Raw genomic sequence first — 14,436 nt, forward strand, 5'->3', positions numbered from 1 at the left:
CGCCAGCCGCCCACCGTAGAGCCCAACAAGGGGACGCCACAGGTCTTATAGAAAACGAGTCCTGCGGACGCCAACTGTACGTTTCCGCTATAAACAAATATGTAGAGCCAAGGTTGGTTGTACCACACTAGGTTAACCTTTGCTGCCAGGAAGATCGGCAGTAAAAAGAAATGAAGAGAAGACGGGAAAGATTTAAAGTGAGAGAGAAAGATGAAGGTTGCAGGGAGAGAGAGACAGGAAAAGGCAACTACCGATTTCCCCCGGGTGAGTCAGTCAGGGGGTGCCGTCTACGTGAAGCCGAAGCCAAAGGGGCGTGTTGCCTCTGCCAGGGGGCCGTAAAGGTCCAAACACCAGACATCGGCTCAACCCCCAGGATCCCCTTTTCCCCGGCCTCGGCTAAGCCGCACACATTAGACTCGGGAGGGTGCAACCCCCATGTGCTCGGGTCCATAGTGTCGCAACACACCAAACGCCTGCTTGCGCAGACGCCCCTGCAGGGCTAAAAATTGAATTGTAGTTTCGCAAGGTCGTACAATCCTGCTTAGTTTGTATTATTGTTTGTAAAGAACAACGTTGAACAAGTGGGCCATTTTTGAAGCATCTCACCCTGACGCAAATGTTAAAAACAAATATGAGGCAACGCTCCAACTTAGATTGGATACGACCAGCCCTCACAAAAGAGTAGACATTGCAGAACCTGTAAGATTATTTTTTTAATCTCTGAAGAGGAGAAGCCTGTGATATCGCTTCGATGATATCGCTGTGCTGATATCGCTTGCCTTGTGTTTTAGGTAATTCCCGTTTCGCTTCTAGCGTGACATTTGTGCACGTGCGCCACCTTGCGGCAGCTTTTACCGGGGAGTTAAGTGCAAGCACAGTGGGGTGCACCTCTGTGGGATCTGTTGGCGTACGCAACTCGAACTGATAAAAACTAAGCACATGCACATTTTTTAATAGCTGTGATACTGACGGTAAATTATCGAGCGACCGGAATCAGTTAAGGGACTTAATAGTTAGGCGCTGATGTTTTAAACTTACGTGGCACTTGAAAATTGTGGCTTCTATCGCTCACTTAAGGGCTCTTTCTAGTTAGGAGAATGGTATTGGTGAAGAACAATGTCATATAAACGCATCGCGATGTTTGCCCTCCAGAGGACGTAATGCATATACGTAAATGGCGCTTGCAGTGATAGCTATTTATGCTAACGAGCTTGCATAGACGCAAAGACCCAGCATCGCTTACCCTCGAACTGTCATTGAGCTTCCATCCCCTGAGCACGTGACTTGAGCACAGGGATGACGAAAACTTCTAGTTTGACCCGCAGGAATGTTTTGTCCACCAAACTTGCACCCAGCTTGAAAAACAAAATAAGCAAATTAGCAGAACTCCTTCGCATTTCATCAAGACACACCAACTAACAAACTATAGTTACTGAGATGTAAATATAAAATATTGCTTTGGGTATAGATAATAGGTGAAAAAAAAGTAGCCGTTTCGCCCGAAAGCCGAAACATCGATTGCGATAGCAAATAAGTAAACCGCTATGCGAGCTAAGGATAGCAGTTTTATCGGCCGTTAACAGACAGGAAGAGAGCGGTGTGGATCAGAGAACGGGGATAGCCGATAATCTAGTTGACATTAAGCGGACAAAATGCAGTTGCGCAGGCCATGTAATGGGTAGGATGGATAACCGGTGGACTATTAGGGTTACAGAATGGATACCAATACAAGGGAAGCGCAGTCGAGAACGACAGAAAACCAGGTGGGATGATGAAATTAGGAAATGCACAGGCGCAAGTCGGAGTACGCTAGCGCAAGACAGGGGTAATTGGAGATCGCAGGGAGAGGCCTTCGTCCTGCAGTGGACATAAATATATAGGCTGATGATGATGATGATGATGATATCTTGTAAAGTAAACATACGATTACTAACTAAAGGAACAAGCATGATGTCACGCGCGCACAACCAAATATGAGCACATCTCACTCGATGACCGTGCACACTCACAGTGGCAAAGCGTGGCAGCAGCAGCGAGCGAATTGACCTTCGTGCCGCCTCTCGCATCAACGCGAACTAAGCGGCGAGAACGCAGCGCAGATGAAGCTACCAGCACTCGGCGCAATCTGTCGCCATCGCTCATCGCTTGCAAGATAGGGCCCACGCGGCCGCGCCATAGGCGGCAGCCGCCGGAGTAGAACACCCCCCCCCCCCCTCTTCTCTATCTCAGCGACCTTGCTCGCGATGGAAGGAGGCGCACTTCGTTTGGGCTTTCCTGACCTGCGCACGCGGAATTGAGCCACCATCGTCGGCTCACCCTCGCGCGCTTTCACTCACCCAACATAATATGGCACGCGGCGACAATGGTATTGCACTTGGAATTGCAAATTGCGCCTGGAGTTGGAATTGGAAATGCGCCTGGAGTTTCCATATAATTGCTATCGCAATAAAAGAAGATTTTCTGACTTCGCGTTCCTCTAAAGTGCATAGCGTTCCTCTAAAAGAAAATGTTCAGGAATGACGCTCTGGCCATAATACTTCCCAGTTACTTGCATATCAAGAACACGAGAGAACCATTTCGGACGACAACGTTTTCGAGCACATTTCGTGGTGAATTTGCAATACACAGTTTGCGAAGCCCACCACTCATCTCATACACATGCACTGTTTGTACAATGCTAGCTTTACACATTTGTTTTGCGCCAGGAGTTGGTTTGTGCGCATGCGATGGGAACCCACACAGACAAAGTCAATATTCGTGGCAGTGATATCTACACATTTTCATTCACAAACTGATCCAAGCCGAAAAAAAAAACATTCCAAGATTGGCTTAGAGAACATCTTATAAATAGTAGTGCTTCCTGGGGCACAGTCAATATTGGTACACCGCACTTTGACATGATACATAAGCAAACGAAGTCTATCGCCTATTAACTGACGGAGAAATGCAAATATTCATTTTAGAAGAAATGTCGAATTAGCTATAGCATGAAATACGCGCACATTACAAAGCTATACCAGAATAAAAAGACCCAAGCATTTGTTGAAAGACTCCCTGCGAAATACGGAGACATTGCTGATAATTTTATTATTTGCGCATCACTGGAGAATACCACGTTTTCACTGTTACTACATTTAAACATATGCATATTTCTTCCTCTAGGCTTTATATGTGCTGGCGGAAACGCGTGAATTACGTAAACTCGTTGTCACTAAACAATGTAGGTGTGCACTTAAGAAAATGAGTTTGTGAGAACAGCCTATTTTGACAAACATTGAGCGACTTCAAGTGCCACTTTCCTGAGAATGATTGCCATGTGTTTGCTACCGGTTGTGCAGTTATGTGCAAATCGTTGTAGAGGGCAATCACAAGCCAGTTTACGATTCCATAACACCATAGTTCTGTTTTACACGTTGTCCTGTCTTGCTGCATCAAATGATTAAATTACACTCCCAAAATTTGGAGCGATAATCATAGCCCTACATACAGTGAGAGTAAAGAACCAAACGATGCAAAAACTCTGAGCCACGAATATAAATCTTTTTTGGCGAACTGGTGCTCAAAGAAATAAATAACCTTGAAAGCATGACGTTAGCGGTGGACACAGTTGTCGGTCCTAGAAAACTCATCGATGGGTAATGTTCTTCGGTAATATATGCATTGCTTGCGTAAAATACCACGATCTCGCTGGTGCGTGCCTACGTTGCAGAATATACACCCCTATAGATGTCGCTCCCGCAACCTGATTAGACAGGACTCTTTCGCTGTACAATCGGTGGCAACATTCTAGAAAGTTCAGATATATCAGCGATGAATTGATAATAGTGGGTATTCAGTGTAAAAAGCAGCAAAATTGAAAATATCTACGCATGCCAATGTGTTGCGGCATATCTTTTTATACCTTCAATTTTATTTGTATAATTGCATTCGCAGTTAATGTATATAAATGATTCAATTCACCACAAGCGGCATTTTGGTGCCAACAAAATTACCTCCGCATTTGTAATTGCGGGTTTAAGCTGCGATAAGCTAAGGTTTAAGCTCGTTATGATAACACATCTGGTAACAGAAAATTTTGGCCTCTTCAAATATTGCAAGAAACATGCTTCGAAGTGCGCAAAGAATATCAATTCCTTTTTATTTTATTGTCAAAAGAAACACAATAAACCTTAACCTATATTTTATTAAGCAATAAGCTAGTGTTTTAGTATAAATTGCTGCACTCGTTTATTTATTCTAAAAATTGCAATCTCAGTTTATTCTTGCATGCATAGCGCTCACTTTGACGTGGGGACTGAATATTTTTATTAAGAATCGTCACTAATAACAAAAATGCAAAATAGTGTAAATGTGCGACAGTTATGCACCTGAACTAACTTTAAATTGTTACGTTTTGGCCCAAGTGCTGATCCCACTTTTAAAGGGCAGTGTAAAGGTGAGCATGTGCATTAGGCACATCAGATTACCAGAAGTACAACAGAGTAGACATAGGGCGAGTTGATAGAGATTCGTTTTTAAGGAGCACTTGTTGGTAAGGAGCGTGAGTTGTGTCCGTTTTTTTTTGCGCCCCTTACCGATGAAGCTGGCCCAAGTATACAAATATAAATGTGTTCTTTGAATAAGATATTATCCTGTCTTTTTGTAATTATATATAGGCTGACTAGCGCAGCTCGCTTCTGACGTTGGTGCGTGCGCACTACACAGTCAATCATGTTTTAGTACGTGCACTCTTATAGTAAATTCCACTGGCGGATCTGGAGCAAGTTTTTTTGCTCCGCGGCCGAGAATTTGAATTCCACTGGCGGATCCAGAGCAAGATCGCATGTTCCACTGGGCGATTTGGGGCAACTTGCTCCGCGACGGAGCGCTCCGCGTTGATCCGTCTTATAGAGCCGGATTTCGCCGGAACTCCAGCGACTAGGCGCCGTCACTTCCGGAACAATCGGGTACGTCGGTTGCTTGCAGCGCTTTTTCAAGCGCTGTCTGGTAACCCTGTGGCGTTGTTTACAGTTCTGAAATGGCGTCGTTCGACCCTGCCGGATTGCTCGTTGCTTTGAGCGACAGCGACAGTTCGCACAGTTCCTCTTCAGAAAGCAGCAGCAGCAGCGATGAGGATGAGTCGTACGTACTGTACGGAATTTTATTTAATGAAATGTTTGCAGAGCCTCCGCACAAACGCCCCAAAATCGTCGGCTACGTCGAAGAAGACGTGAAGTGCAGTTGCCGCTGTGCCTAGAACCCCCAACGTGGTCTAATGCGAGATTGGCAACATGGGTAACCGGATGCGTGCGACAACTTCCGCTGCAATCCCTGCCGGAGCGTGTTTATTTTTCACTGGTCGATCGGGATCGGGTCGCTCCGCGGCGGATTTTCTTGCTCCGTCGTGGATTCGACACACCGCTCCAGATCCGCCAGTGGAATTCACGATTAATGTCGTTTCTACTTTTAGCAATAAGTATTTATTATATGTTTGTTATTTGAAGCTCTTGCCTTTTTCATTTTCGTTCGTTCTAATTTTACAGTTGGCAATGTTTGATCACCGATGTGTCAAATATACCTAGACAGTTTGTACCCAATGTATGACAGTTTATACTTTTTACTTACCTCGACCACCGTTCCTTGCAAGGCACTGCTCGAGCGTGCATGCAACAAATGCAATTTGCATTGCTACCATGATCACCACTGCTGTAATCTTCATTGTGAATTAAGCGCAACCGATGGTTTTCAGTACCTGTAAAGATACCATTTGAAACTTGTTTACATCGAAACACCACACTTTGGCAACACGCCACAGCACACATCCGTAAACGCTAATAAATAAATACACGCTGAGTTTTGTTGTTACATTAAACTACAGTCCTAAATGCCAACTCTAGCAAAATTTGATTTTGGTAATTTTTTTAATAAATGACGAGTAGGTGCCACTAAAGCAATATTGGCAAAGCCGTAGCGCTATTAACTGTATATCTTTCTTGTCAGCAACCTTTAAATGCCCCTAAACAGACGGTACATTCACCGGATTAGTGTCGCTATGACGGAAAGCCCAACATGCCACCTCCCGGATATATTAGCGCGTCGCAATAAGCTGCGGTGGCCACCTGATCTCGAAGGTCACGCCGAGGAGCCGTACGTTCTAGGCCATGTGTCATTACCGGCGAGCGGTAGTGGCAGGAAATGAAAGTGGGTGCAAAATCAACTGGCCGCATGTCGGATACGAAACTTCGTGTTCGCATTACGTGTGTGATGCTTTACCAACTGAACTACCGCGGCTCCGTTTTACCATTCACTTCCTGGTTGTCTTATGTTTCCCTATTATAACTACTAGTGTTAGCCAGCACCACTACTCACGGTCTCCTCGGCGTAGTTATAAATTTTTTCTTCCATCAATTATTTATTAGTGATAATAAATTAATAAGCTAAGTAATAACAAGTTCCCAACTTAATTGTAGATCTTAATTTTCATCCACTTTCGTTTCCATTTCTTATTTCATTTAAAAAGTACAAGTTCTTAAGGACCCCTATGATGTCCATGATGCCATTGTTTCTTGACTCTAAGTTCCGCCCGGAGCGGAGCTTAGACAACGGCCACTTAGAAACGCGAAAAGCATCGAAAGGCATTCACATCGGTACAAGGCATCGCTACAAAAGCGCGTCCTCTTCAGAAGGTTCTCCTTGTAGCAGACAGAAATTATGTGGTTGCTTGCGTTTCGCGCGCGTTCCATGTCCGCGCAAGGCCAAATCGTAAAGCGCCAAGCGTCTAAACTCGTTTATTTGCCCGCGCGAAATTCATTGGGATGTTCTGTGCCGCTTGTCAATGCATTCTTGCTTCGTGTAATAGTTTCAATATCGGGCTTCTGTTCTACACATCGTGTGTTTCTATCCCGCGCATCTGGGAAGTTCAATACTGTTTAAAAATTTATGAAGCAGTACTTTGTTTAAAATCATGACTTTCCAAAGTCACGAAGCCATTTGAAGCCAGGAGGACGAAGTATAGAAAAGGGTTTTTGCTAACCATTATTCCTATGCTGGCTTACAAAATAATCGCGTCGAATCATCGTGCGCCCTCAAGTAGGTGACGATAAGCGTGCATAAATTTGTGCATTCAGAGAAGTTCACCTATTCTAGCCTAGATGGCGGTGCGGGTTCTTTTTCTTGGGGGGGAGGGGGACACGAAAGGGAAGGCCGAACGGAACGGAACAGAAAATTATCCCGGGCACGTAGCCAAAGAAAGCTCCGCATTATTAAGCATAACAAAAGCATCCGCGGGAGGCATTCAATCACGGTACCACCAGCCCATAATCTCGCTATTCTAAGCATTCGGCTACACACACACGCCCTCAAGAGAGAGAATAGAACATCCTAAACAATTTTACGCACGAAAACCAGTGCGTGGAAACGCTTGACATTTTTCTTGAACGCCGATTGTTTTTCGTGGGTCTGAATTCGTACCCCATGCTCATACATCGTCGACGCGCGACGCGTACAACACCACTGGCGGCGCTTATCGTCACGGCAGCGTTGCCAGATGTTTTGTAGCTGACAGGGCGCTGTTACTTCTATCCAGCAGGAGCTGCGATAAGTGCTGGGTCAAGCCAAGATGTTGCACCCGCGCATACCCTAAAACTTAGAGTTTCTCACTATATTACCTAGAGGGAAAACTGGCGCTGCTGCGCTGTGGTATCCATGGGAATGCCGGTATATTGTGACCTCGGATTGTCATCGTTCTTGGAGAGCCAGAACGCCTTGAAGAAGCGCCTGGCTAGCACCGTTCCGTCTGTCACAATGATTCATTTCCTGCTAAAACAGCACGTAAAAAACTGCTTTAGCTTTATTATTACACAAAAACATGTTGTGTTTATTTCCGAGGACTTACTATTGGATGCACAATTATATGGAACATAAAAAGTATCAGCTGGCCGCTAAAGTTCGAGGGCAGACGACAAGATTATCGCTCGCTTTGGAACAACTATTCCTCTGTTCTTACATTTCTTCGCTTGATTCTGCATTGTAGGAGAGTAAGTTTTATTGAGAGATGTAATGTGAGTGAATGAAAGCCTTTTATGTAGATTTTACTTTAAGAACGCATCATTTGTGTAGTCATATCTACGTTTTAGATGAAGCCTCATTCAACACCAGCCAACACAAGCCTCGCATGCACATATCCCGCCATTCCCATGAGGGTACGGCACCCTTTAAGAAACTCGCGTAGACGGTGGCGCCAGTTTTCCCTCTAGGTGTTATAGTGAGAAATTTTATGCCCTAAGCAGTGGCCCAGGAGCTCAAGCGCAAAGCTCATCCTTGGTGTTGTTGTCAATGACCCACCAAACCTCCATTTTCGGGAAATAAATAAATCAATGAATTGCCCAGCGACCGGATTCATACACAGGATCTTTAGCAAACAATCCTGGGGAGGTGTTCTGTAAGAGTCCACGTAGGGGACATATGAAATTTTATCTGCTTATTGGCTGGGCTGGGGTGCGCTTCAACAGGAGCCAGGCGCCACAGCCAATCAGAACTTCAACTGCAGACGAAATGGACATGCCCACTAGGTGGACTCTTACAGAATACGTCCCTTGACCTTACAACCAGTACGCCACTGGCGGTTTTCCGCTACAAGGGTGGGCGCATATTCATGCCATATTTTTGCTGTGTGAAAACCCATAAAATTATATAATATATCGAACACATCACCATATGTCAAAATGTGGTTCTACCCCGAAAAATAGTGCAGTCTCTACATGCAGGCCGGCCTCAAAGATTGGTGTACTCGAGAAATGTGTGCTGATCCTGGAGATTGTGTAGTAAAAAAAACTGTGGTTCTAATCCACACTGTGAAAGTGGTTGGACAGCGAAACTCTAAATGACTCCCACAACAATTACCCATTGTGACGTCACACACGTGGCTCTACAAAGAGTGAAACCAGAGACAAGTGAATTGTACTTAACCTCACCCTTTATTACTTCACAACGACATTATATTCCCGCTGTTCTTCTGGCGTCTTTACTTTCCGTTGTCTACCTATGGTAGCCTGGAATGAACTGAATGAGTTGCTAGAACGTGGTGATATCACTACGTGATTTCTATGCTGTTGGGTACTTTTCCGCTCGGAGTAGGTTACGCAACCGTAATCTTTACCGCGAATAACACGCGGGACAAGGAACGTGCTTGGCATTATTCGCAGACGTCATTATCATACATAATACGGCTTGCACTTCACACGGGTGTTTTGAATGATGTCAACCTCTTTCGAAGTATCTGCAAACCTAACCTTTACCAGAACACTTCGGTGGGTGTTCCTCATGTTCACACGCGCCTTATCATCCATCATGTGGTTTTGATGCTTGTTTGGTGGTTTTTCTTTTGAAAACTAGTGCTGAGCTGTATGCTGTATGCCTGATTTCAAAGGAGATATGCTGGCGTTTTTTTGCTTACGCCAACGACACGAAAATTTCCTTGGCTGGTAGAGGTATACAACTTCGCTGTAAAACATTAAGAATCCCAAGGAATCACAAGGAGTTATGCTGGGCCATCGAGGTGAGCGTTAGGGCGGTAGAGTGCGCCATCTTGAAGGATGAAAAAGCGAAAGCAACTCTCGGCACGTGACGAATTCAGGCGGTCAATGATGATACAGAAGAACAGGTTACGGCCCTGCTCGTCGGGGACACGGAGCAGTGGAAAAACAGAAAGAACGCAGGCGTCGGTATCAATAAAAGACGTAACGCTTGGGCTTCGACTGAGTAGCGAGAGAGGCAGTCTGCGTCCTGCTGTTGGCGTCCATTCTTGTAAGTCACTGTATGGGTATATTCTTGTAGTCGGAGGGCCCAACGAACACGCCAGCCAGTAGGATCCTTGAGCGACGAAAGCCAACAGAGCGCATGATGGTCTGTGATTACTGAGAATGGCTTGCCATGTAAATATGGGTGGAACTTTGAAACAGTCCAGACGAGAGCAAGACATTTGTGCTCGGTAATCGAATAGTTGCGTTCTGCAGTTGTCAGGAGCCGGCTAGCGCAGGCTATACCATGGTCGTGTCCATGTTGGCGTTGCGCTAAGACGGCTCCGATCCCATAACCACTGGCATCGGTTCGGACCTCTGTAGATACGGATGGGTCAAAGAGGGAGAAAAAAGGTGGATTGGTGAGAATCGTGAGAAGGCGTGAAAATGCGGCAGCCTGAGGGGAACCCCACGTAAAAGGCACGTCTTAAAAAAAGTATGGAATATTACGTGCCAAAACGACCATCTGATTACGAGGCACGCCACAGTGGGGGACTCCAGAATAATTTAGATCACCTGGGGTTCTTTAGCGTGCACCTAAATCTAAACACACGGATGTTTTAGCATTTGGCCCCATCGAAATGCGGCCGGCGTGGCCGGGATTCGATCCCGCGACCTCGTGCTTAGCAGCCCAACACCATAGCCACTAAGCAACCACGGCGCGTGAGGCACGTCTTTCTTCAGAAGTTTAGTGAGTGTTCAAGCGATCGCTGCGAAATCTTTGACGAACCGTCTGAAATCAGAACAGAGTCGCACAAAACGCCGGACGTCTTTGACATACTGGGGTACAGGAAAAGACGTTACTGCTCAAACCATCGCCGGGTCGGGCTGTACGCCGGGAGAATTCACGAGATGACCTAGAACTGCAATCTGTTGGCGCCCGAAGTGGCACTTACAAGACTTTAATTGCATCCCAGCCTTGCTGAAAACGTCAAGGATAGCTGTGACGCGCTCAAGGTGTGTCTCAAGTGTAAGAAAAAACACAAGGACGTCGTCGAGGTAACAAAGACAAATTGACCATTTGAAACCTTGAAGCAGAGAGTCCATCATCCGTTTGTACGTGGCGGGGGCATTGCGTAGACCGAACGGCATAACCTTAAATTGGTAGAGGCTATCTGAAGTGACAAAACGGTCTTTTCTTGGTCTTGCTCATCTACGGAAATCTGCCAATAACCAGGTCGAAGGTCTATAGACGAAAAGTATTTGGCACCGTCTAGATAATCAAGAGCGTCGTCGATTCGTGGTAAATGCGCCCACCGTGACCGGGACTGAGCCCGCCATGTCGAGCTGCAGCTGTTCAACACCATAGCCACTACGCTACCGCGGCCGGTATCTCCTTTACAGCAGATTACTGATTAAAATACTTGAGATATGCAGCCCCATCTGAATACCCGTGCAGAAGTGCAGGATGCCAATTCCGTTATTCACGGAAATTGCACAGTGAAACAATAAACTGCAGGTAATGATTCTCAGTATAAAAAGAGCAGGCGTTAGGTGTCTTACTTCCTTCATAGAAGTAATTCTTTTTATGCCTTCTTTCCAGGCGGCTTGGCACGTCTGCGCGTTCCATCTTTTTGTTGCATAAAGTGGCCGGCCCCGGAGACAGTGCCATAACAAAGAAGGATGAGGCCGCAGATGGGTGATAGAAGGTGGGCCAATCCCAGGGGCACACTCATCTACAGTCGCGTGGACGACGTGGACCGCGTGACGAAGGTTCTCTCTTTTTTTTCGGATTTTCCCTTCAGCCGCGTAATCGCTATGCTACAAAACACATTGCAGAAGGCGAACAGTTTTATAGCATTTAAAGGAATGTAGACAACAAATTTAGTCGATAAATTGACGATAGCATAGGCATTGCATGCTTACGAGGAACGCTTTCACGAAGTATACCTGACAGCAGATGGCTCAAAGGTAATCTATATGAATTTTATTATCTGTAAATGAAACGTGGTTCACTTCTCTGGGCTCAACGCGATAGACAACATCAAATGTATTTCTTGAGAGCAAAATAGCGCAGCGTTAAAGACGCTTGTGGCGACGCAGTTTAAGAGCGGATGAAATGTGCGTTTGCCAAAATTCGGCCGGGATATGCAATTGAGCAGACGACTGAGGATTTCATTGTCGTCAACGTTTGGTGGTTCACGGGAACTCCCTGAAGTTGGGTAGCCACAATTTATGTCACTCGAAGGCTATCCACCCCCCGCTGTTTGGAATCCTCAAGTCTTGAATTGTGGGGTGCAAATTATTTCATAAATATTTGCTGGGGACAACACATTAGTGCATACGCCAGTCTTCCTTATGTTCCCTAAGTTACTGTGTAATATCCAAGAGTAGTAAATCATCACCGGGAAATTTGGTGTCAGCATTCCTGTAAAAACCGCTTTCACGAAAGACTAACATAAATTAGATTGCAAAATATGCGTTGGATCTGCACACCGCTTTTTTTTGTTTGTTTAGGGACTCACTTACACTCATATCAGTAAATTATGATTAAGCTTAGATCACTCTGACGGACACCTAATAAAACCAGGCACCGAGTGTCTCACTCGTGCTCACTGGAACTCAACTTCACAAGAAGCTGAGCCGGCCCGAACGTTTGGGAATCTGATGATCGAAAAAGAATAAAAGACAGCTCCACTCGTACTACCAGGTTACAAGCTCGCGCGCATTGAACATAATCATGAAATCGCTGTATCGCTGATTGTCAGGTGCACGAGAACATCTGACTTTTAAAGTATATGTAGCGCCAAAAGTCACCGAGCCTTATCCATAGTAATTTTGGCCGTGAGCCACGTGTTCCGGTTCGCCGGCAGGGTTGGACGCCGCATCTATCGCTTCGCCCTCCTGGACATATGTATATGCGACAACACGCCTTGTCGGCTGTGGTCCCGTTGCCATTTTATGGGTTTATGAAAACCCGCGCTCAGTATATTCTACTCCCTGAAAGGCATTTTTCCCTATTTAGAGTCATAAGCAGGCATTTCATTCGGTGGGTGGCATAGGCGTGACGTACGTACACATGTATTAATGAATGGGTGCCTAAAGCTCAGATGTCGATACTGTTGCAAATTCCGTAAAAATTACGTTTCCATTAAATGCTTTACGTGGTATAACCAGTGGTTAGTCTTAGCACGCACACACCTAGGTGCGTTCAACATTGTTAACTTTTTTTTCAATTCTACTTGCATTCGCGTGGAGATAGAGCATTGCCACCGGCATAGTTGCTAAACTTCTTTTGATACGCTTGTTTGTTGCCTTTTATTAATTTGCTTTTAAATATATTGTAGCGGTCCGGTTAGAATAACTAACTACCAGACATAACTTCGGTAAGACGGGTGTTTTCCGCCATTTAATATTGTTCTCCGCCGACCCCTATTCTTCTGCTTTCCCTTCTTCGTCTTCTTTTCACATTCCTGAAGTAGTCCGCTTCACCCTCCCTGGCTTCTTTTGTTTACACCTCCTGGTGTAATATTTGAACACATTCCCGATTGAGGCGCACTCTGTTTGGCCGGTGGCTCCCAGGTACCAAATAGTCTTCAATACACCGTGCTGCGATGCCGTTTTAACCACGGGGAAGGGTCCGTAAAACGTAGCGTTGGTACTTCCAATTCCTTTCCTGACTAGGACGTGGTCTTCACTTCTATATCTGGTATGTCGCTGTTCCGCGTCTTGTCGAAGTTCCTCTTCATGCGCTGTCTGTAGGCGTCTTCTTGTTTCTCGCTTTTCTGGACTTCACTAAGTGTAAGCTTCTCCAGGATGCCGAGTTCGCAATCCGCAGGAAGAGTAGGCACAATTCCAGAAGTGGCAAAGAGAGGACTGCATCCTAAACCGCTCGTATAGGAACGGTTGTGGTGTCTTGTAGCAGCCTCCAGGCAGCACTTCCAGCCACCTCGGAATTTTGGGTACATCTTCATGAATTGCTTGATGTCCTTTATAGCACGCTCAGCAAGGCCGTTTGCTGCAGGATGGTAGGGTGAGCAAAATTTTACTGTTATCCCATGATCTCGTGTTCAGTTGGCTAACTTTTTGCTCCAAAAGGCCGGGCCATTGTCACACACTATCGTCTTTGTATTTTGGAAGCATTGAGCTTGAAGAAGAGCAATGACACTGTTGGCGTCTTCTTTTCCTGCCTTGGCCGTGATCATTCTTGTGCATTCGTCGATACTGAGTAAAAACGCTTGAGTTTTCTTTGTGCCTTCTCCCTTGTTTTTAAGTTCCGCGAAGTCTAAGTGAATGACTTCAAATGGGATGCGTGAATGCTTTGGAATTATCATCACATCTGTCGCCTGCTTGAATTTCACTTTGTTCACTTGACATAGGTGGCACGTGCGAATGTAATTTCTGATGTCGTCCTTCATACTTCGCCAAGTAAACCCTTTCAGCAGTTTGTTGTAAGTGCGCCAGAAGCCGTCATGTACCCTCGACTCTGGACTGTCGTGGTATAGTTGAAGTATCTTGGGAACCATTGTCGATGGTACGTGATATCTTCCGTCCACAAACTTCATTTCCTCAGTGCCTTCCCACAAATTTACGTGATTTATTTCTTGTGCATGTTCGCTTGTCTCATGGACAAATAATCTAGACATAGCGTCCGCATCTGTCAGTAGTAGACCAGGCCGATGTGATACGTCAAAGTCGAACTGTTGTAAGTAATTAACCC

The sequence above is a fragment of the Dermacentor silvarum genome, chromosome 5, assembly GCF_013339745.2.
Source record: "Dermacentor silvarum isolate Dsil-2018 chromosome 5, BIME_Dsil_1.4, whole genome shotgun sequence".
Taxonomy (NCBI): domain Eukaryota; kingdom Metazoa; phylum Arthropoda; class Arachnida; order Ixodida; family Ixodidae; genus Dermacentor; species Dermacentor silvarum.